This window comes from Scyliorhinus torazame, chromosome 19 (assembly GCF_047496885.1).
Source record: "Scyliorhinus torazame isolate Kashiwa2021f chromosome 19, sScyTor2.1, whole genome shotgun sequence".
In the NCBI taxonomy this organism is placed as follows: domain Eukaryota; kingdom Metazoa; phylum Chordata; class Chondrichthyes; order Carcharhiniformes; family Scyliorhinidae; genus Scyliorhinus; species Scyliorhinus torazame.
The window spans coordinates 107792279-107815131 of NC_092725.1; the positions used below are offsets into that span (position 1 = coordinate 107792279).

The following is a 22853-nucleotide window of genomic DNA, read 5'->3' on the forward strand; positions in this document are numbered from 1 at the left end:
ATGAATGGTGTATTGAACTTTGTCTTTCCAAATGTTCAGTCATCTCCTTACTAATTGATTCCAGCAACTTCCCCACAGATGTCAAGCTAACCGGTCTATAAGTTTCCTACTTTTGCCTTTGTCCCTTTTTTGAATAGGGGCATCACATTAGTGTTTCTCCAATCCACCGGGACCTTTCCAAAATACAGGGAATTTTGAAATATCATAACTAGTGCATCCGCTATCTCTGCTGCCACCTCCATTAATACCCTTGGGTGCAGGCCATCAGTTCCAGGAGATTTATCTGCCTTTAATCCCATTAGTTTATTCAATAATTTCTCCCTAGCGATGGTTATTGTACCAAATTTCTCTTGCATTAATTGCAGTTTTATTTTTTGTTTTAATAAATTTAAAGTACCCAATTATTTTTTTTCCAATTAAGGGGCAATTTAGTGTGGCCAATCCATCTACGCTGCACATCTTTAGGTTGTGGGGGTGAGATCCACGCCGACACGGGAGAATGTGCAAAATCACATGGACAGTGACCCGGGGCGGGGACTAAACCCGGGTCCTCAGCACCGTGGGCAGCAGTGCTAACCACTGCGCCAGCATGCTGCCCTGCATAACTGCAGTTTTTGGAATTTATTTTCATTATCCTCTACCGTGAAGACAGAGGCAAAATATTGGTATTAGATCGATTTCATTACTCATGCTGAATGCTAACAAGTTAGCCCAAGGGTTGCAATATTGATACAAGGCAGCAAATACCCTGTACTGAAACACCTAAATCTGTCAAAAGGAAGGGAACGGATTCAGTCCTCCAAAGATCTAAGATATACTCAGGCTGTCTAGCAACTAGGGGATTGTGATCAAACATGAAGATACATTTGTCTTTGACAATTTCCAGGATCCATCTGCTCTCTCCTATTTGATAGATTAGAAATGTCCTGGAACATCCACCAAACAAGTTAATGCCCTGGCAGAAGAATGGTAACAGATCAGCAAACATCTCCACAAGAACTTGGTTTCATTATGCTTCCAAGAACTTTCATAGAATCTACAGTGCAAAAGGAAGCCATTCAGCCCATTGAGTCTGCACCGGCCCTTGGAAAGTGCACCCTTCTTAAGCCCATGCCTCCACCCTATCCCCGTAAACCAAGTAACCCAACCTAACCTTTTGAACACTAAGGGGCAATTTGGCATGGCCAATCCACCTAACCTGCATATATTTGGACTGTGGGAGGAAACCGGAGCACTTGGAGGAAACCCATGTACACATGGGGAGAAAGTGCAAACTCCACACAGACAGTCACCCGAGGCCGCAATTGAACCCGGGTCCCTGGAGGTGTGAGGCAGCAGTGCGAACCACCGTGCAACTCCGAGCACAAATCTCGTAGTACAGTTTGTTACTACAGTACTTCCAAATGGTAAACTGGCCCAAATAATATTCTTTGCCATGCCCTGTAGTTGAATAGAAGGCAGTCAAAACACCTTGCACACATGGTTACATCTTTGGTGAGGAATCAACAACTTTTGAATAGGCTACCTTATGATGGTTGCATCAGGATTTTTTATTGTCACTGACTGCAGAAGCGCTATAGGCCTGAAGAATTTGAGAAACATTATTAGCAATAATCCAAATGGAATGACTTTAGCCACTGTGGGTGCAAGGCTTGTCATTTAGAAATCCACATGAGAAATGAAGATAGCTGCTTGGTGCTGATTGAACTTGATGGATTCTTTAATGGTTCAGTGGATAAATAAACTGCCTGATGTGGTATTGAACCACACAAAGTGTTGAGATCCAGGTTCTAGCCTGTGCTGAGTTACCAATCCAATCTGAACTGGAATTCGAGGTGCTATGATTTGCTACAATGGCTCTGGGTTTGGAAGGGGAATTTTAGCGAGGGATCATGGTCATTATTCACAGGATTCTTGCTGAAGATTTTATGTATATGGCATCATGCAAAGAAAAAAAAAATCAGACATAGGTGTGATTAAACAAACTCACCAACGCACACTGTGTTATTTCACACAAGAACTGTCTGTATGACAGTCTGTAGAACTGTACTCAGTGCATTTTAGAATCAAGGGAGGAAAGGTCTGAAAATGAGGAGAACATTTTTTAAAATTCCCTTTCTTCATTCTGTGTTTCTTTTCTCAGAATCCATCCAGCCACACATCTTCCGTTAGGGAATGTATAGAACACGCATAACAAAACTGTATTCAAAGTGACTATATGAAAATACGTCTTTTGCCAAAATAAACATATTGTATCCTCTATTATATTTGATTTATACATTTATGTCTACTGTATAAGATTCTTAAACAAATATAATTTATCTCAAGATTTCTATTGTTGCCTCTGACAGAATACAAATTGTTAGAATAAGCATAGCTTTAACATGTTAATCATTGTATATAGTTTAAAATAGTGAGTATGATTTGAAAATTTGTCCATTCCACATCATCAGATCCAGTATTTAATAACAAACCTCTTGAAGCCATTGACAAATTGCTGGGATATGGAACCCTGAAAGTAATTTTTGGCAACATTTTCAATTGCAGGGCCTCTGAAATGGATGGAGGATTGGTTCGCTAACAGGAAACAGGGAATAGGCAATAATTGTAACTTTGAGTTGACAAGATGAGACGAGTGAAATGCCACAGAGATCAGTGCTGGGGCCTCAACTACGTACAATTTATATCAATGAATTGGATGAAGGAACAGATTGTATGGTTTCTAAATTTGCTGATGACACAAAGGTAATTAAGTTTTGAAGAGGTCATAAGGAGCCTGCAATGGAGTGTAGGTAGGTTAATTGAGTGCAGAGTATGATGTGAACTTTTTTCATTCTGACAGGAAGAATAGAAAAGCAGCATATTATTTAAATAAGGGGAGATTGCAAAATTCTGAAGTACAGAGGAATCTGGGTGGCCTGGTACATGAATCACAAAAAGTTAGTCTGCAGGTACAGCGGTGATTAGGAAGGCAAATAGATTGTTGTCATTTATTGCAAAGGGACTGGAAGGTAAAAATAGTACAGTTGGTGAGACCACATCTGGAATACTGTGTACAGTTTTGGTCTCCTTATTTAAGAAATTATATAAATGCATTAGCTGTGCAGAGAAGATTCACTTGACTGATTCCTGGGATGAACAAATTGTTTTATGAGGAAAGGTTGGACCTGTATCCATTCGAGTTTAGAAGAATGAGAGGTGCTCTTATTGAAACATAAGGTCTCGAGGAATCTCGATAGAGTGTATCCTGAAAGGATGTTTCCTCGTGTTGGAGAGACTAGAACTAGGGGACACAGTTTAAAAATAAGGAGTCTCTCATTTAAGATGGAGATGAGAAAAGTTTTTGTCTCTGAGGATTGTTAGTCTTTTGGAGTTCTCATCCTCAGAAAGCCCTGAAGGTAGGTTCATTGAATATTTTTAAGGCAGAGGTACATAGATTGTTAACTAACATGGAAGTCAAAGATCATCTGGGTAGGCAGGAATGTGGAGTTGAGGCCACATTCAGATTAGCCATGATCTTATTAAATGACGTTGTAGGTTTGAAGGGTTAAATGGCTTACTCCTGCTCCTAAATCGTATGAAATACACACAAATGTTTGTTGCTGGATAGCTATAAGTAGTGGGAACCCCAAGTTGATTTTCTCCTCCTGACTCAGGAATGTCACTCAAGTCAAAATCAGGTAACTGAGCTCAAATTGGGAATCCAAACTGGAACCTTATTTTTGTAATCTGGAGTTAACAAAGCTACTTCTGATATTTGTTACAGTTTTTGTTTGCTATTTGAACATCATAATGCAAGTTAAAACATTTTTAAGAACTGGCTCAATATACTGAATTCAGACAACCTGGGAAATGTTAAGATTACATTACAGATTAAAACGATTGCAAAACTGAAAACATTTCACTCGAGACTGAGAGCTGGCAAAAAGAGTTTTTTAAAATGCTGCAAGAATATATATGCAGGTTATTTATCTCGCATTATGAACACAGCAGAAAACTAAAAACTAAAAAGCAAGGTTGTAAATTTATTTTATTTCAAGTCAGAAAATTGTGCATGTGGAAATGATGTTTTCAAACTTGATCTGCGATAGGATCCCCATGGGACCAGCCAGCCATCACGTTTAAGTATTGTTATAGCACAATTTATGTTATTGTATGCCAATATAAACTTTCCTGATGGAAGTTAGGACAAGAGTTCCTGAGTGCTGACATTTACAGGAATTTTCCACACAAAGGTTTGAAAACCAGATACAGCAGTTACTACTGTGCACATTAATATTACTAAAAAGAGAGATAAGTAGCTTATTAGAACAGGACAAGAGTTTGATAGATATGAATAAGTACAACTTGAAATAATCAAATGGTGTTTGGATATAATGGTTCCTGAGTGGATGAGTCAATTCAATGTTATATCAATCAAGGCAGGATTGTAAGATTAGATAGACATTCTACAAATTTGCTTATTTACCTCTGAGATAGATAGAAACTTTGGAATTGTTTGCCAAATGATTAATTTCTGGTTCCACATTACATTCTAAAGGACTGACAAAATACCATGTTTTTCAACTTCTGAGCTGGTCAGGTACGATTATTAACCCATTTGTAATGAACTGGAAGTCAATGAATACAGAATGGGAAATTCCAGCCAGTAAGTATTGATCAATTTGAACAATTGCAGATTGTGTTTTTAGGAAGATGCTTGGTGAACTATGATAATTCAGTCAGCTGATTTCTTTTTTTTCTTGTCAAGCTTTAATTAGTTTTCTTTCTGGTCATAATGGTGCTTTCTTGCTACTGCAGAAGTTATGTCTGATTACCATCCAACACTAGGACAAATGTAGTGAATCATAAGGTATTAGACTCATGAGGATTTTATACTGTATTATAAATTAATATTTTTAACCTATTTTTAAAGATCATACACTAGATGATTGAAAGTTAAATCAAAGTGAATAAAATAACACTGTTCTAAAGTTCCATCCTTAAAAAACCTTTTTCATTATTCATTAAAAAATGTCAAACACAACCAACTGAAATCTCAAGACATATTCAATACAATGCTGATTTCTTTGTGATTTGGCTATTAAAATATTCAGCTTTCAGCAGGTAAAATGGCTATATCTAACCTGCTGAGCAGTAAACACAGGATGTTGAGCCAAGCAGTGGCAAGATTTTGCAAATGTCATTTCCCAGATAACAAGTCCCTGACATGCTGTGAAGAGGATGCTTAGAATGTACAGTAGGCATTTGAACCCATGGGGAGAGCACTGTATACTAATTTCTTGTGTAACAATCATCACTGCATTTCAGATGATGTGATAAATAAATATCCATTTCTATTGTGCTTTAACTTTGCATATTACCTGCATAAATCAGAGTCTGGCACAATGCCGTGCCCATAAATAAGAGGAAGGGTGTGTCAGAGACCCATCTAGCATGATTCCTAGGGGATGGAAGCTGCTGCTTTTACTCCTGAGCGCTGCACCTGATGCCTGTCCTGATGCCAAGACCACAGTGACAAGCTGGTTCTGCACGGAAAGCTGTAAACAATCTCAGTATAGTCTGGTGTGTTAGGTGCTTTCCTGGAGAAACTTTCTTCCCTTCTGAATGTGGATCATCACATAAAGCAGCACTAACAATCGGCAAGTCAAATTCACTGCAGAATTCTCTGATGTTCATTTTTCATATTGGAAAAATGCTTATGGGAGGAAAACAAATGTGTGGCTTTCAGCTGATCCCTATCTTCCAAATTGTGCTGCTGCTTCTTGTGTCTCAGCCAGACACATCTCACTCAGGGGCTGCTGTTTCAACTGTTCCAGAAAACATTTACAAGGCAACACCATGGGAGAGGAGAAGGTACTGATGAAATCGGTCATGACTGTCAGCAAAAAATGGTTTCCTTTCCACAATGCAAAGTTACTGTAGCCGTTTGGTGGACGTAGCATAAAGCAAGATCTTGGAAAACTCAGTTCTTCAAAATAAAATTTCTGGCTAAGAGGCTGTAATCTCACTATGGTACACACATCTGAGAAAAAGCTTTTTACACAATGTAGCAATATGGCTTGTCTGCAGGAAAGTAAAATCATGTGGCTTCCACAAAAAAGGCAGTTTCCCAGTTAGTTTTACTTTTGAATGTATGGACCATAATAAATCAGTGGCATTAATATTTTAGTACATTGTTGCAGAAATCATTCAAATCTCTGTGTGTGACCAAGCACGACTGAATATGATTTTGGAGCAAAATCTCAACCTAAATGTTACTGGGACTTATTTTAGTTGGGTCTAAACCTTGGACTCATATAGGACAGAACAAGACCATTCAGCCCATTGAACCAGTGCCAGCCCTTTCTTTGAAAACAATGTTTATTAAGGCATTTATATCTATATACATCAAACAAAACCACACCAAAAAGAGAGCAAACAGGAATTCAAATAACACATAAATATCTACCACTGTACCATTCCCCCCTCCTTGCCGCTAATCTCCACCTCGACTACCTTCTTTAACCCCCTGCATCCGCCTCTCCCCACTGCTGACATCTTAACTGCTTTTGAAGTAGTTGATGAATGGCTTCCATCTTCTGGCAAACACTTCCACAGTCCCTCTCAAGGCGAACTTGATCTTTTCCAATCTGAGGAATTCCGCGAGGTCGCTCACCCAAACCCCCAGCTCCTGTCGCCCCGAGACCCTCCATTCCAACAAGATCCACCTCCGGGCTACCAGGGAGGCAAAGACCAAGACTTCAGCCTCTCTCGCCCACTGGACCCCTGGTCTTCCGAACTCCAAAGATTGCCACTTATGGACTTGGGACCACCTTCACCCTCAACACCTCAGACATCACGTCAGCAAACCCCTGCCAGAATCCCTCCAGCTTCGGACAGGCCCAAAATATGAGTACATGGTTCACAGGCCCACCTGCGCATCGCCCACACCTATCCTCTATCCCCTCGAAAAACCTACTCATCCTGGCCACCGTCGTATGTGCCCTGTGAGGGCAGCACGGTGGCAAAGTGGTTAGTGCTGCTGCCTCACGGCGCCGAGGTCCCAGATTCGATCCTGACTCTGGGTCATTGGCCATGTGGAGTTTGCACATTCTCCCAGTGTTTGCGTGGGTTTCGCCACCACAAACCAAAAGATGTGCAGGGTAGGTGGATTGGCAATGCTAAATTGCCCCTTAATTGGAAAAAATGAATTGGGTACTCTTAAATTTACAAAGAAAATGTGCTCTGTGGACTACCTTGAACTAAATAAGACTAAGCCTCACACACGATGAGGATGCATTCACTCTCCTCAGAGCCTCGCCCCACAACCCAGCCTCCACCTCCCTACCCAGCTCTTCCTCCCAGTTGCTTGACTTCTTCAATCAGGGTGCCCTCCCAGTCCATTAACTCTTTATAGATCTCCAAAACTCTGCCCTCACCCACCGCTGTTTGCGACACAACCTTGTCCTGCAACCATGGGGGCGGCAGGTCGGGAAAGGACGGCACCTGCTTCTTCACATAGTCCCTCACCTGCAAATACCGGAACCCATTCCCATTGGGCACCTGATATTCCTCTACCAACTCCTCCAAGCTTGAGAAGCTGCCCTCAACGAATAGGTCCCCAAACCGCTCAATCCCTGCCCGCCATTACCCCCAGAACCCCGCATCTAGCCCAACCGGAGCGAACCTATGATTCACGCAGATCGGTGCCCAAACCGAGGCCACCTCCAGCCTCAGGTGCTGCCGCCACTGTCCCCACACCTTCAGTGCCGCCACCACCACAGGACTTGGGAGTACCTGGTCGGTGAAAACAGCAGAGGTGACGTCAACAGTGCCCCTAAGTTAGAGTCCTTACACGAGGCTGCCTCCATCTGCTCCCATACCGACCCCTCCCCCACTACCCACTTCCTCACCATGGTTTCATTTGCTGCCCAGTAATAATTCAGCAAGTTTGGCAGGCCAGCCCCCCCCCCCCCTCCCCCGTTCTAGCTCCACCTTCTTTATTCATGGGGCTTTACCCGCCCACACAAACTCCCAAATCAGTGCATTAACCCTCCTAAAAAAAGCCTTTGGAATAAAGGTCGGGTGGTTTTGGAACACAAATAAGAACCTCGGGAGAACCGTCACCTTCACCGACTTCACCTGCCCTGTAGCCACCTGGGTTGGCCAAGTCCCGATTTAAAATGCAGAACAGCAAAGGCTGAAGGGAAATTCGGCCAACACAGGCAGAAACTAGCAGGTGCAAGTTACTGTGTATTAAATTCTACAAAAGCCCAGACAGCATCGATACAAGCAGCCATCTGCATAATAATGTAGCAGCCATCTACATTTTAATGAGCGATCCCAGGAACAATCAAAACATTTGGGATAAACAAAGCCAAGTCAGACTCCCCGGCGCCAGCAGGGGCCAACACAAAAGAGGTTAACGGACACCTCAAGACCGCCCATCGATCAGGGAACCGCTCCAGTATTGGAGAAATCGAACCAAGCGATTGGAACGAAGTCCAATCGCTTGGAACCAGGTACAGGGTCCGCCCTAAAAGGCGGGAAGCCCCTGGGGACTATAAAGTTAAGCCCCCAAGTTCAAATCGTTCTTCAAGACCGGGTCACTCAGCAACATGAACCAACCCTTGACAGTGACCGGTGCAGCTGCCGCCGATATCCAGTAAGTCTTAAGTCAACGCTCGCTACGAGATAGGCGCTCCTAGCTACCAATCCGTACCAACTTCGAATCCCGCAGACTCAGAACCCGAACGAAAGGCCATTTGTTCCCCTGACCTGGTGGGCCAGTATATAGGCCTGTTAGTTGTAGAAGTAGCTTAGAAGTAGAATTTATGCATGAGTAGCGATTACGGTGTATAATAAATGTGCTTTGATTTGAATCTTACTCATCGGTGTATTGAGTTATTGATCATTACTTGAACTTGAACCTCGTGGCGGTATCATAAAGATACCTGGCGACTCGAGAGCAAAGGTGATAAAACAGAGCCAATTGAACCAACCAAAAGTTAGCAACAGCCCTGCCAGCTACAGTGGGAGCACGTCTCTTAAACTCTCCCTCATTTGCTCCACCAGCAGGGCCAAATTCAACTTGTGCAACTGCTCTCACCCAGTCACCTGAATGCCCAGATACCTGAAACTCGCCCCCACTACATTGAACGGCAACTCACCCAACCTCCTCTCCTGCCCCTCGCCTGGATCGGGAAAACCCCACTCTTCCCCAAGTTTCATTTATACCCAGACGTCTGCCGAATTCCTCCAGTATGCCCATAATCCCTCCAATACCTTCCAGTGGGTTTGATATATCGAGTAACAAGTCATGCACATACAGTGAGACCTTATGCTCCACCCTCCCCACACTATCCCCTGCCAACCCCATGATGCTCTAAGTGTCATTGCCAAAGGCTCTATCACCAAGGCAAAGAGCAATGGGGAGAGTGGGCATCCCTGCCTTGTCCCACGATGCAACCTAAAATACCCTTAACTCACCCGGTTTGGCTGTACACTTGCTGCCGGCGCCCGGTACAACAGCCGAACCCAATCCACAAACCCCTACCCAAACCCAAAACCTCCCAGCACCTCCCACAGGTAAACCCATTCCACCTGATCAAAGGCATTCTCCGCGTCCATCACGACCGTCCCCTCCACATTTTGTATCTCCGGGGGCATCATTATAACGTTTAACAAAAGCCTAATATTGGCCGACAGTTGTCTCCCCTTTACAAACCCCGTCTGGTCTTCCCCTATCACCCCCGGCACACAATCCTCAATCCGAGAAGCCAAGACCGTGGCCAGCAACTTGGCATCTACATTCGTCAATGAAATTGGGAGGTAGGACCCACACTGCCCCGGGTCCTTATCCCTCTTTAAAATTAAGGAAATCGAGGCTTTGGGGGGGGGGAGGGGGCGGGGTGGAGCTCCTCCTCTCCTTTTGTCTCATTTAATGCCCTTACCAGCAGGGGCCCCAGGTCCCCCGAGAACCTTTTATATAATTCCACCGGGAAGCCAGCCGGGCCCGGGACATTCCCCGCTTATATCGCCCCCCCATATCCTCCAGCACCGCCACCAATCTAATGGGCGCACCCCCCCCCCCCTCCCCGCCCCCCCTCCACCTTGGGGAACTCCAACTCGTCTAAGAAACACCTCATTCCCTCCACCCCGGCCGGGGGTTCCGAATCATATAGCCTCTTATAAAAATCCTCAAAAACCCATTGACTCACACCGAGTATAAGACCATATTACCTCCTATCAACCTGCAGGATCGTATCCACCAACCTCGCCATCTCAGCCCACTCTGTCTTGCCCCTTTGCACCCGTGTCGATATAATCTCCCCCTTGGCCACTGCTTTCTGCGCCTCCCATAGTATAGCGGCTGAAACCTCCCCCGTTTCAGCTCCACATACCCCCGAATAGTAGCCCTCACCCGCTCCAAACCCACAGGGCTAAATCGCTGGCTTTGAAAGCAGACCAAGGCAGGCCAGCAGCATGGTTTAATTCCCGTACCAGCCTCCCCGAACAGGTGCCGGAATGTGGCGACTAGGGGCTTTTCACAATAACTTCATTTGAAGCCGACTTGTGACAATAAGCGATTTTCATTCATTTAATTTCATTCATCTGCTAATAATCCCACATCTAACCTCTACCCCCTGATCCACCTGCAAGTCTACCCAATGCGGCGCGTGGTCTGGGATCACAATCACCGAGTTCTCGGAACTGAACACCCCCGCAACAAAGTCCTATCCATCACAAAATAGTCGATCTGGGAGAAGAACATGTACATGGGAGAAGAACGAAAATGTCTTCGCCCTCGGCCTACCAAACCTCCGCGGGTCCACTCCTCCCATATGCTCCATAAACCCTTTCAATTCCCTTGCCACCGCTGATACCCCCGTGACCTTGGACTTGACCAATCCAATTTTGGCTCAATAAACGTATTAAAATCCCCCCCACTCCCCTCCCCCCATTATCAGCCGGGCAAGTCCAGGTCCAGGATCATTTTAGCACCCACCTCATAAATTTGACGTCGTCCCAATTTGGGGCATACATGTTCACCAGGACCACCGGCATCCCCTCCAATTTCTCACTCACCGTTACAAATCTTCTCCCCCGCGTCTGCTACTATATTCCCCACCTCAAACGCTACCCGCTTATTTATTAGTACCGCCATCCCCCGCTTCTTCATATCTAATTCTGAGTGAAAGACCTGGCCTGCCCACCCTTTCCTTAGTCTGGTCTGATCCCCTATCTTCAAGTGTGTTTCCTGCAAGAATGCCACATCTGCCTTTAAGCTCCTCAAATGCGTGAACACGCGGGACCTCTTGACCGGCCCATTCCATATGATCAACCTGGTCGGGGGACACGCGTTCCCGCCCCCCCTCCCCCAACACCGATCAACCATAGCCCCTCTTCGACCAGCCCCTGGCCTGCGTCACGCAACCCTCCAGGCCCGCCTTCGAATGTCCACCATCATCAACCCTCCCTCCTATCGTACTTCAAAATCCCCACCCCTGTCAGTAGTCCCCCCCAAACAAAACAATCCCAACCCCACTAACACATTAATCACCTGCTCATCCCCCACTGCACTCCCATGAACTAGCCTGCCCAGCTAGCCTGGCAGCCCCGCCCATGGCACCTGACATCCTGATCTCCCCCGCCCCCCCCCCACCCCGTTCATACATTCGATGGTGCAAACAGCAACAACAACAAAAATTGACTGAGAAAAAAGGAAAATAACACCCGAAGAGAAAAAAGGTGCACTCACCCAGCATCCCCTCAAATAACCGAGGGTTCTCATCTGACCCCCCCTCCAGAGAATAAATAAAATTACAACTAAAAACGCCAAAAAATAAGTGGCAGTGCCAGCCCTTTCAATGAGCAGCGCAATTTAATACACTTTCCCTGAAGCCCTGCAATTCTTTTGCTTTCCACATATTACATTTACAGCATTGGCTTTACATCCACTACAGCTGAAGATCACCCATTTGCAGCCTTATTTGTAAACAACCCCATTCTAGTCTTAAAAAATAAGGTCAGAGTATGTTTGATTTTCCTGTTCCATTGAGTAGAGCATGTGCTTACTACAAAAACTGCCAGAATTCCAAGGCGTCTCTCTAACCAGCAACAATGACACAATCGCTGAAAGAGCATCTTTCATCATTGCAGAAATATTTTTCATATATAACAAAAATAACATTTTGGTAAGTCACTAGAAACAGGAATCAGATGATCTTGTATTCCCCTTGAAATCAAATCTACACTTTAGTAAACTGAAATTAGTATACTAGAGTGAAGTAGAGACCACACATTTTAACTTTAGTTAATACTTTGAGTTAGATATTTAAATTTAATATCCTTTCCCCCTCCATCCTAATCCCCGATCCATCACACATACAGTTGGAGGGATCCACAATTCCATTTGTAGTTTTGCAAAGTTCTAATTATTTGCAGAAATAGTTATTTATACTAGTTGCATATTGTGTAATGTTTCACTTACTGATTTTTCAAATGTTAACATTTAAACTGTTCAACTAACATTGTTGTAAAACATTTCCATCTCAATTGCTGTTACCAGGATTATATTTTTCCTCTGGAACAAATTGTAAAATAAGTTATACATCTTCATTTAGATCCTGAGTGTAGTTTTCCACATACACTACCTCTGATTCCATTCTCCTGTATAATCATGATACTAATTTCCAGCTTGCCTGAGCCCTCTTTCACTAACTGGTTACATATTAACAAGCATACAGTCCTTTGGCGTGCATACATGATCTCCAGGATATACAAGTTCAGCAAATACTTCAAACTCACAGGAGCATCTGTTTATAAGATTTAAAATGGCTTCCTAACCACATATTCTACAAACCACTTGAACATATATTCCAGTATGGTACTAAATCTTTAATTTGTTTATCTGTATTAAAGCTACACCAATGGCAATTTTGCAGCCACATTCTCTGGACTACGAACATACTCATAGTTTCATAGAGATGAAAAAATAAACCTGTTTGTAGTTATTAAACTGACATTGAAACATTTTCTACTCTTATTCCTCGTCTTTTTTGAATTGCTTTGCTAATGTTTTGTGGTGCACACATCCACTACCTTCTAACCTCAAGGGGAGGAGTGAAAAAGCGCACTACAAAAAGACAATACAAAATGGCATTTTAGCATTTCCATGTGGAGTTTGCACATTCTCTTTTAAAAAAATTTTTTTGAGAGTACTCAATTATTCTTTTCCAATAAAGGGACAATTTAGTGTGGCCAATCCACCTACCCTACACATCTTTGGGTTATGGGGGTAAAACCCATGCAGACATGGGGAGAATGTGTAAACTCCACACAGACAGTGACCCAGGGCCGGGATTCGAACCCAGGTCCTCAGCGCCGTGGGCAGCAGTGCTAACCACTGCACCACCGTGCCGCCCACAGAGTTTGCACATTCTCCCCATGTCTGCGTGGGTCTCACTCCCATAACCCAACGATGTGTAGGGTAGGTGGATTGGCCACACTAAATTGCCCTTTACTGGAAAAAAATAATTGGCTATACTGATCAATTAGAAATGCCCAGCCTGAGTAAAAGAAAGCATAGGGATCTAATCTTGAACTCCTGTTTCTGAATGAGGTGGATGTAAATACAAATAGCGTCGGAAATAAGGTTTGTGAGCTGCAGGCACATGTTTTCACATGGGACAATGAAATCATAGCAATAACAGAGAGCTGGCTCAAAGAAGACAAGGAACTTAATATTCCTGACTACAAGGTATTCAGAAAGGTAGGGAAGGGGAAAAAAAAGAAGTTGGGGTGATCGCAGGGTTCATCAAAATAACTATTAAAACTCAGGAGAGGGATGATGTAGTTGAAGGGTCAGGGACAGAATCTATTATAGCAATAAGGAACACTAAATGAGTCATCATACTACTGGTTGCATACTGTAGGCCAGTGGTTCTCAACCAGAGATCTGTGGCTCCTAATAATTAAAGAACATGTTGGAAACAAATACAACATGTACTGATAAATTAACTACTTGTGGTAGTCACCACTGTTGTATATACCGCATACGAGGGGCATTACGGTAAGGCCCCTGTACTACAGGTACGGGGGTAGATCCCTGCCTGCTGGCTCCGCCCAGTAGGCGGAATATAAATGTGTGGGCTCTCCAAGCTGCAGCCATTTTGGCAGCAGCTGCGGGAGGCTACACATCTCTGCTTAATAAAGCCTCGATTACACTTTACTCTCGTCTCGTCGTAATTGATAGTGCATCAATTTATTATGCAGAGATTTTACAACGATGGATCTCCGCATCAAGCTTGAGCTGCACCCTCAAGCAGACAAATGCCAAGTCGACCTTCGCACATTGGCTAGCTTGCTTTGAAGCATACATCGGATCTGCGACAGAACCACCCTCAGAGGCACAGAAGCTCCAGATCCTTTACACGCGGTTGAGCCCTGATATCTTTCCGCTCATCCGAGACGCGCCGACCTACGCTGAGGCCATGGCGCTACTGAAGGAGAACTACACTCAGCAGACCAACAAAATCTATGGCAGGCACCTCCTGTCCACGCGGCATCACGTGAGTCTGTGGAAGATTTCTGGCGTGTCCTGCACGCCCTGGTGCGAGACTGCGATTGCCAGGCCGTTTCGGCCGTTGAACATTCTGCCCTGCTAGTTAGAGATGCGTTTGTTATGGGCATAGGGTTGGCCTACATCCGCCAGCGCCTCTTAGAAGGGGCTACCCTCGACCGCGCGGCGACCAAGAAACTAGCGATCTCGCTCACGGTTGCCTCACGTAATGTACATGCGTATGCCCCCGACCGCATGGCCCACCCCTCCTGGGCATCGTGGATCCCGCCAGCGAACACCCCATCGTGGACCCCATCAGCGACCGCCCCCAGCCAACCCCAGACCTGCGCCGCACGGCAGCCAACCGACCCCGGGGGACTCAAGTGCTACTTCTGTGGACAGACAAAACACCCCCAGCAGAGCTGCCCGGCGTGCAGCACGTTCTGCAAGGCCTGTGGGAAGATAAGACATTTCGCTGCTGCGTGCCAGGCCCGCTTGATGGCCACTATTGTCCCTGCACCCCCCACGTGCGGCCCGAGGGCGCCGCCATCTTGCCTGCCTCAGGACACGTGCGGCCCGTGGGCGCCGCAATCTTCCCCGCCTCAGGACCCCTGCTCGTCGGCCACCTCATCGGGCCGCTCATCGCCTGCAACTGCCGCCGACCAGCTGCGTCTCGCCTCCATCATGATCGACCAGTCCCAACCGCACAATCTCGCGACCGGGTCGCGACAGTGAAGGTTGATGGGCACAAGATATCCTGCCTCTGGACTCCGGGAGCACTGAGAGCTTCATCCACTGTGTTACGGTAAGGCGCTGCTCCCTCACAGTACACCCCATTAACCAGAAAATCTCCCTGGCTTCCGGACCCCACTCCGTGGTGATCCGGGGGTACTGCACCCCCGCCCTCACCATCCAGGGCGTAGAGTTCAGCAGCTTCTGGCTCTACGTCCTCCCCGACCTCTGCACTGCCTTGCTACACGGCCTGGACTTCCAGTGCAACCTCCAGAGCCTAACCTTGAAATTTGGTGGGCCCCTACCACCCCTTACTGTCTGCGGTCTCACGACCTTTAAGGTCGACCCGCCTTCTAGAATCATAGAAATTACAGTGCAGAAGGAGGCCATTCGGCCCATCGAGTCTGCATCGGCTCTTGGAAAGAGCACCCTACCCAAGGTCAACACCTCCACTCTATCCCCATAACCCAGTAACCCCACCCAACACTAAGGGCAATTTTGGACACTAAGGGCAATTTATCATGGCCAATCCACCTAACCTGCACATCTTTGGACTGTGGGAGGAAACCGGAGCACCCGGAGGAAACCCACGCACACACGGGGAGGATGTGCAGACTCCGCACAGACAGTGACCCAGCGGGGAATCGAACCTGGGACCCTGGAGCTGTGAAGCAATTGTGCTATCCACAATGCTACCGTGCTGTCCCTTCTCCGTTTGCAAACCTCACCCCGAATTGCAAACCCCTCGCCAACAGGAGCAGACAGGACCTTCATCAGGTCTGAGGTCCAGCGGCTGCTACGCAAAGATATTATCAAGGCCAGCAACAGCCCCTGGAGAGCCCAAGTGGTAGTTGTGAAAACTGGGGAGAAAAACAGGATGGTCATTGACTACAGTCAGACCATCAATCGGTACACGCAGCTTGACGCGTACCCCCTCACACGCATATCTGATGTGGTCAATCAGATTGCACAGTACCGGGTCTTCTCGACAGTGGAACTAAAATCTGCCTACCACCAGCTCCCCATTCGCAAGGCGGACCGCCCGTACACCGCGTTTGAAACGGACGGCCACCTTTACCACTTCCTTAGGGTTCCCTTTGGCGTCACAAACAGGGATTTTGGTCTTCCAACGGGAGATGGACCGAATGGTTGACCGGTAGGAACTGTGGGCCACCTTCCCGTACCTGAATAACGTCACCATCTGCAGCCACGACACTAACCTTTCCAAATTCCTCCACACCGCTAAACTCCTCAACCTAACGTACAACAAGGAAAAGTGCGTGTTCAGCACGAACCGATTAGCCATCCTCGGCTATGTGGTCCAGAACGGAGTGCTGGGGCCCGACTCCGATCGCATGCACCCCCTCATGGAACTCTCCCTTCCCCACTGCCCCAAGGCTCTCAAACGATGCCTGGGCTTCTTCTTGTACTACACCCAGTGGGTCCCTAACTATGCGTACAAGGCCCGCCCACTCATTCACTCCACCGTTTTCCCCGACGGCCGAGGCTCACCAGGCCTTCAACCGTATCAAGGCCGACATCGCCAACGCCGCGATGCACACGGTCGACGAGACGCTCCCCTTCCAAGTTGAGAGCGATGCATCAGATGTCGCTCTAGCCGCCACCCTCAACCAGGCAGGCAGGCCCGTGGCATTCTTTTACCGCACCCTCCATGCCTCTGAAATCTGGCACCCCTCCATCGAAAAGGAGACCCAAGCTATCGTTGATGCTGTGCGGCATTGGAGTCATTACCTGGCCGGCAGGAGATTCACTGTCCTCACTGACCAACGGTCGGTTGCCTTCATGTTCAACAACACGCAGCGGGGTAAGCTCAGAAATTATAAGATCTTGAGGTGGAGGATCGAGCTCTCCACCTACAATTACGAGATTTTGTATCGCCCCGGTAAGCTCAATAAGCCCCCCGATGCCCTATCCCGAGGTACTTGTGCCAGTGCACAAGTGGACCGACTCCGGACCCTGCACAACGATCTCGGTCATCCAGGGGTCACCCGCTTTTATCACTTCATAAAGGCCCGGAATCTGCACTACTCCATCGAGGAAGTCAGGGTTATCACCAGAGACTGCCAGGTCTGCGCGGAGTGTAAACCGCACTTCTACCGGCCAGACCGAGCGCACCTGGTGAAGGCCTCCCGCCCCTTTGAATGCCTCAGTGTGGACTTCAAAGGGCCCCTCCCCACCACCGACCGAAACACGTACTTTCTTAATGTGGTCGACGAATATTCCAGATTCCCCTTCGCCTTCCCATGCCCCGATATGATGTCTGCCACCGTCACCAAAGCCGTCAACACCATCTTCGCTGTGTTCGGTTTCCCCGCCTATGTCATCAGTGACCAGGATCCTCATTTATGAGCGATGAGCTGCACCAGTAGCTGCTCAGCAGGGGCATTGCCTAGAGCAGGACGACCAGCTACAACCCCCGGGGAAACGGGCAGGTGGAGCGGGAGAATGGGACGGTCTGGAAGGCCGTCCAGCTGGCCCTACGGTCCAGAAATCTCCCTGCCTCCCACTGGCAGGACGTCCTCCCCAACGCCCTTCACTCCATTAGGTCGCTCCTTTGCACTGCGAGTAACGAAACTCCCCATGAACGTCTCTTTGCCTTCCCCAGGAAGTCCACCTCCGGGGTTTCGCTCCCGTGGCTGGCAGCTCCAGGACCGGTCCTCCTCCGCAAGCATGTGTGGCTACACAAGGTGGACCCGTTGGTTGAGAGGGTACAGCTACTTCACCCGAACCTGCAGTACGCCTACGTAGCGCACCCCGACGGCCGCCAAGACACAGTCTCCCTCAGGGACCTGGCACCAGTTGGGTCCCCACACCCCCCCCCCCCCCCCTGTCCCGGCGCCACCCTCCCTCCCCCCAGCGCACCCCACCACAGCCCCCGCTCCAGGACGATCTGTCATCCCCTTGGTCCCACCCGGGGATGAAGATGAGGTTGACATGCTCCCGGAGTCTCCGACGCCGAAATCGCCACCAGAACTGCGGCGTTCGCAACGACGGATCAAGGCGCCCGATCGTCTGAATTTGTAAACTTTTCCTTAAAATGTTAAACACCTGAATGAAAATAGTTTTCCACCATCCCCGCTGGACTCTTTTTAACAGTCACCACTGTTGTATTTATATACCACATACGAGGGGTATTACGGTCAGGCCCCTGTACTACAGATACGGGGGTAGATCCCTGCTGGCTCCACCCAGTAGGCGGAGTATAAATGTGTGGGCTCTCCGAGCTGCAGCCATTTCGGCAGCAGCTGCGGGAAGCTACACATCTCTGCGTAATAAACCCTTGATTACACTCTACTCTCGTTTTTTTTTAAAGTATATTTTATTCAAATTTTTTTGGCCAAACAAAATACAAAGGTTTTCCTTTTTACAACAATAGAACAGTATAAATAACAGTGGCCGTTTTTAACAAATAAATAAATAATATATATATAAACTAAATGGCAACTGCCATATTAAAAATAATAACTCTCCAAAAATAAAATCAAACAATCCAAATACATAGCCTAATACAAATATCTATACAAAAACACCCCTGAGGACCCGCCCGGGCTCCCCCCTCCCCCCTCCCCCCCCCCCCCCTCCCCCCTGGATTGCTGCTGTTACCTTCTCATTTCCTTTATCGTTCTGCGAGGTAGTCAACGAACGGTAGCCACCGCCTGGTGAACCCTTGAGCCGAACCCCTTAGTGCGAACTTTATCCGTTCTAGTTTTATAAACCCTGCCATGTCATTTATCCAGGTCTCCACGCCCGGGGGTTTGGCTTCTTTCCACATAAGCAAAATCCTTCGCCGGGCTACTAGGGACGCAAAGGCCAAGACATCAGCCTCTTTCGCCTCCTGCACTCCCGGCTCTTCTGCAACCCCGAATATAGCCAACCCCCAGCCTGGCTCGACCCAGACCCCCACCACCTTTGAAAGCACCTTTGCCACCCCCACCCAGAACCCCTGCAGTGCCGGACATGACCAAAACATGTGGGTGTGGTTTGCTGGGCTTCTCGAGCATCTCCCACACCTATCCTCTACCCCGAAAAATTTACTGAGCCTTGCTCCGGTCATATGCGCCCTGTGTAAAACCTTGAATTGTATCAGGCTTAGCCTGGCGCACGAGGACGACGTGTTTACCCTACGTAGGGCATCAGCCCACAGCCCCTCCTCAATCTCTTCCCCCAGCTCTTCTTCCCATTTCCCCTTCAGCTCATCCACCATGATCTCCCCCTCGTCCCTCATTTCCCTGTATATATCCGACACCCTACCATCCCCCACCCATGTCCCTGAGATCACTATCTTGAATCTCCTGCATCGGGAGCTGCGGGAATTCCCTCACCTGCTGCCTCGCAAAAGCCCTCAGTTGCATGTATCGAAATTCATTCCCTTGGGGCAACCCATATTTTTTCGTCAGCGCTCCCAGACTCGCAAACGTCCCGTCTATTAGATCACTCAGTTGCACAACCCCAGCTCTCTGCCATGCTCCAAATCCCTCATCCATTCTCCCCGGGACAAACCTATGGTTATTTCTTATCGGGGACCGCACCGAGGCTCCCGTCCTTCCCCTATGTCGTCTCCACTGCCCCCAAATTTTAACTGTTGCCACCACCACTGGGCTTGTAGTGTATTTCTTCGGAGAGAACGGCAACGGCGCCGTCACCATTGCTTGTAGGCTGGTTCCTTTGCAGGACGCCATCTCCAATCTCTTCCACGCCGCTCCCTCCCCTTCTCCCATCCACTTACACACCATTGAGATATTGGCGGCCCAGTAGTATTCACTTAGGCTCGGTAGTGCCAGCCCCCCCCCCCTATCCCTCCTACGCTGCAAGAACCCCCTCCTCACTCTCGGGGTCTTCCCGGCCCACACAAAACTCATGACACTCTTCTCAATTCTCTTGAAAAAAGCCTTCGTGACCATCACCGGAAGGCACTGAAACACAAAAAGGAATCTCGGGAGGACTACCATTTTGACCGCCTGCACCCTACCCACCAGTGACAGAGGTACCATGTCCCATCTCTTAAAATCCTCCTCCATCTGTTCCACCAATCTTGTTAAATTAAGCCTATGTAAGGTTCCCCAACTCCTGGCTATCTGAATCCCTAAGTACCGGAAATCTCTTGTCACCTTCCTCAGCGGTAAGTCATCTATTCCCCCGCTCTGCTCCCCCGGATGCACCACAAACAACTCACTCTTCCCCATATTCAATTTATACCCCGGAAATTCCCCAAACTCCCTAAGTGTCTGCATTATCTCAGGCATCCCCACCACTGGGTCCGCAACATACAGCAATAAATCATCTGCATACAAAGATACCCGGTGTGCTTCTCCTCCCCTGAGTACTCCCCTCCACTTCCTGGAGCCCCTCAGTGCTATGGCCAGGGGCTCAATCGCCAATGCAAACAGTAACGGAGACAGGGGACACCCCTGCCTCGTCCCTCTATGAAGACGGAAGTAGTCAGACCTCTGTCTGTTCGTGACCACGCTCGCCACCGGGGCCCTATACAGCAGCTGTACCCATCCGATATACCCTTCTCCAAAACCAAATGTCCTCAGCACCTCCCACAGATAATCCCACTCCACTCTGTCCAATGCTTTCTCGGCGTCCATCGCCACCACTATCTCTGCCTCCCCCTCTGGTGGGGGCATCATCATTACCCCTAGCAACCTCCGTATGTTCGTGTTCAGCTGTCTCCCCTTAACGAACCCAGTTTGATCCTCGTGGACCACCCCCGGGACACAGTCCTCTATCCTCGTCGCCATCACCTTAGCCAGGAGCTTAGCATCTACATTTAAAAGGGAAATGGGCCTGTAGGACCCGCACTGCAGCGGGTCTTTTTCCTTCTTCAAAAGGAGCGATATCGTTGCCTCCGACATAGTCGGGGGCAGCTGCCCCCTTTCCCTGGCCTCATTAAAGGTTCTCGTCAAAAGCGGGTCCAGTAGGTCCATATACTTCCTATAAAATTCCACCGGGCATTCCCGGTCCCGGGCCTTCCCCGCCTGCATGCTCCCAATCCCTTTTACCACCTCCTCCATCTCAATCTGTGCTCCCAGTCCCGCCCTCTCCTGCTCTTCCACTTTAGGGAATTCCAGCTGATCCAGAAAATGCATCATTCCCTCCTTCCCTTCCGGGGGCTGAGCCTTATATAACCTCTCATAAAATGCCTTGAACACCCCGTTCACTCTCTCCGCTCCCCGTTCCATCTCTCCCTCCTCATCTCTCACCCCACCTATCTCCCACGCTGCTCCCCTCTTCCTCAATTGGTGGGCCAGTAGCCGACTCGCCTTCTCTCCATACTCGTACTGTACACCCTGTGCCCTCCTCCACTGTGCCTCTGCCTTACCCGTGGTCAGCAGGTCAAATTCCACTTGTAGCCTTTGTCTTTCCCTGTACAGTCCCTCCTCCGGTGCCTCCGCATATTGCCTGTCCACCCTCAGAAGTTCTTTCAGCAATCGCTCCCTTTCTTTACCCTCTTGTTTCCCTTTATGTACCCTTATCGATATCAGTTCCCCTCTAACCACTGCCTTCAACGCCTCCCAGACCACTCCCACCTGAACCTCTCCATTGTCATTAAGCTCCAAGTACCTTTCGATGCACCCCCTCACCCTTAAACATACCCCCTCATCCGCCAATAAGTCTATATCCATATTCTCCAGAGTGGGTGCTGTTCTTTTCCCTCTCCTACCTCCAAATCTACCCAATGTGGAGCGTGGTCCGAAATGGCTATGGCCGTATATTCCGTCCCTGTCACCTTCGGAATCAGTGCCCTTCCCAAGACAAAAAAGTCTATCCGTGAGTATACTCTATGAACCTGGGAGAAAAATGAGAACTCCTTAATCCTAGGTCTACTAAATCTCCAAGGGTCTACCCCTCCAATCTGTTCCATGAAGTCCTCGAGTACCCTGGCCGCTGCCGGCCTCCTCCCGGTCCTGGACCTCGACCAGTCCAGCCCTGGATCAAGCACCGTATTGAAGACTCCCCCCATTACCAACTTTCCCGCCTCCAGGTCCGGGATACGTCCCAACATACGCCTCATAAAATTTGCATCATCCCAGTTCGGGGCATATACGTTCACCAGAACCACCGCCTCCCCTTGCAATCTGCCACTCACCATCACATATCTACCCCCACTATGGTCTTTGCCTCAAATAGTACCCGTTTCCCCACTAAGATAGCCACCCCCCTGTTCTTCGCATCTAACCCCGAATGAAACACCTGCCCCACCCATCCTTTGCATAGTCTGACCTGGTCTATCAGTTTCAGATGCGTCTCCTGCAACATAACCACATCTGCCTTTAATTTCTTTAGGTGTGCGAGTACCCGTGCCCTTTTAATCGGCCCGTTCAGCCCTCTCACGTTCCACGTGATCAGCCGGGTTGGGGGGCTCTTTACCCCCCCCCCCCCTTGTCGACTAGCCATCCCCTTTTTTAACCCAGCTCCTCACCTGGTTCCCACGTACCCGTATATCCCCCCGACGGCGCCCTCCCGCCTCGACCACCCCATCCCATAACAGCTCCCCCTTCTCCTTAGCAGCAGCAACCCAGTTTAACCCCCCCCTCCCCTCCGCTAGATC

The 22853-nt window shown here is 48.1% G+C and overlaps 1 long non-coding RNA gene across 1 annotated transcript in view; it reads left to right on the forward strand.

The window, feature by feature from the left end:
• Positions 1–22853, forward strand: part of LOC140396416 (uncharacterized) — a 68832-nt gene that overhangs the window by 9378 nt on the left and 36601 nt on the right. The window contains exons 3-4 of the long non-coding RNA XR_011936519.1: positions 2144–2745; positions 4541–4648. This is a non-coding gene — a long non-coding RNA (uncharacterized lncRNA). The remainder of the gene's footprint in view (positions 1–2143; positions 2746–4540; positions 4649–22853) is intronic.